Source organism: Lathyrus oleraceus, chromosome 1 (assembly GCF_024323335.1).
Source record: "Lathyrus oleraceus cultivar Zhongwan6 chromosome 1, CAAS_Psat_ZW6_1.0, whole genome shotgun sequence".
NCBI classification, from domain to species: Eukaryota; Viridiplantae; Streptophyta; class Magnoliopsida; order Fabales; family Fabaceae; genus Lathyrus; species Lathyrus oleraceus.
Window position 1 is genome coordinate 151,109,888 of NC_066579.1, and position 2,264 is coordinate 151,112,151.

Sequence of the window (2,264 nt, forward strand, 5' to 3'; positions counted from 1 at the left end):
AAGGTCTAAGTTTGCAATCCATGTACATATTGTTATCCAATCAAAAATTAAATATTAATTAAGTTACTAATAATAAAGAATGTCAAAATGAAAATACCACTCCTTCCATACACTCGGTGCCAGCTGTGAGGCGGACAGCTAACAAATTATCCGTTCTTATTTCATGGGATTTTTTTGCTAAAAAGAAGGAAAATTCCCCAAATCAACAGATGACAGGTAGCCACCCTAACGGTCTCCATTATCTCTCAACGTCTCTCTCTGGTCACTAGAAAACAAAGAAAGAAAAAACTCTTAAAGAAAAAACAATACTCTCCTTAAGAACGCTCTCTCTGTTGAGCATAAATGAAAAAGAGAAAAAAAGAAGAAAAAAGAAAAGAAAGAAAATAGAAGAGATTAAATCTTCTCCCTTTCTCCCTACCACATCTTCTTCACCATACATCCCCATCTTCAACCTTAGCCGCCGACAATTCATCGTCGTCTTTCTAACATACTCCCTCCGTTTCACCCAGTCCACAACCGTCGCGCCGACACGTGCAAATCACTCATCCGACGAGCTCCCTTCACCGACAAATCCGCCTTCGCACCTTCCGTGAAAGCCGCCGTCTGCCATCACAAACCACCGCTCAACCGCAACGGCCGCGCCTCTGACCGCACACCACTCACCTCCGTACAACCTCCCAACAACGTAAGGTCTCTCTTCTCTGTCCGTCAACAACCACCTCCGATCTACTTCTCAAACAAACGCACCAACCATCAGAAAACCCACAACCTTCTTCTTCACGCACACTTCCGTCAAACCTCCGCCTCCGAAGACACATTTCACAAGACTACATCACAGAAGACACAACCATAAACCACTCCGACGTGATTCGCAAGACTACATCAACATACTACATAACTTGCTCCTCCTAAAAAAAACACTTCATTTCTCACAAGTAAGTTGTTTCCATGCAAAATCTATAGCTCCAACAAGCGTTAATTATGTAACGAGGTATGACTGCACAATTGCTTATGTGGTATTAAACAACATGGATGTTCAACTGTGAATATAACCAGCCGCCGTGAATGCACATTGTGAGGGGTTCCTTTCTTTTATTCATTGTTTTTATTACTTGCTAATTTATTTAGATTCAAGCATTAAAAATGTATGAATTTTATTTTTGAAAGTTATTTGGAAGAGAAAGAGACTAACATTTGAGGGAGACGCAAGGCATTGGTTAACTAAAATGCAGAGCATGTTTTTGTGTGTTAATGTATGTCTGTTTTTGATTTTTTTTCTATCAGTCAAAGAATGAGATTAGGAATTTTTTTATTGGATTTTGATGATTATAGTCAAAGAATGAGATTAGGAAGGGCACCCTGACTTGAGTTTTTTAAGTTCACTCATTTTATTTTTCTCTCTTATCATCATCATTGCAACAATATGTTTAGGATTTAATTTTACTTGGTTTGGACCTAAATTCTTTTCGATGTCTTATATCCACATGTCCATGCGTACACCTCCTTTGTTTTTTCTTTAATCCTTACTTTATGATAGTTAATTAGTTGCTTAGATGATTGTTTTTTTTAATTTTGATCAAGTCTTGATTTATTTCTATGAACTAGCTAATTGATTTTTGGTTTAATTTTAGTTGATGTCTCATTTGGTTAACTAAGTAGATTTATTTTATTAGTCGATTTCATCACGCTTAGTCAGTTTTAATTAAATAATAGCTAACCATGTTCATATCATGCTGTAACTAATTTTTGGTTGTTGTCATTTTTTTTCTTCCAGATTTTAATCCGCGGAGTTGGTAATCTTATGTCGTTATGTCGCCTAAATTTCAGTATATCAATGGATTACATTCACCGTGTTATGATCTTGCGGATGATATTAGTCATGTTGTTATTTCGCACAAATCGGTTTGAGCACACCGATTCAATTAAGTAAATCAACATTGTCACTTCTTTTCATAATTGATTAATTGAACTTTGTTTGATTAATTCATTTTAATTAATTCATTTTTATTAACTTAATTATTTGGGGATAATTAAATAATTTTGATAATTAATCTTAATTAATTCAATTAATCGACTTAATCAAATTCTGATAAATTAATAATCAAAGGTTGATCGATTTCTTTTCCATCATATTTTCATAATAAAGAATTCGATTCCACTCCATGTCATCATCAATCCAAAACCACAAATAAACCGCACAATTCTCAATTCAAAGTTGAGCCCATTTTCAAACACCCTTGTAAGTTGATCGCTTTTAGCATCGC

At 35.2% G+C, this 2,264-nt stretch overlaps 1 long non-coding RNA gene across 2 annotated transcripts; it reads left to right on the forward strand.

Annotated features, from left to right (window-relative positions):
- Positions 1-226: 226 nt before the first annotated feature.
- On the forward strand, positions 227-1,939 carry LOC127123301 (uncharacterized). Of its 2 annotated transcripts, none has more exons than XR_007803585.1 (2): positions 227-1,074; positions 1,775-1,939. It is a non-coding gene; the product is annotated as an uncharacterized LOC127123301 (long non-coding RNA). The 2 variants fall into 2 exon arrangements; XR_007803584.1 differs by having other exon boundaries at positions 227-935.
- The last annotated feature ends 325 nt before the right edge of the window (positions 1,940-2,264 follow it).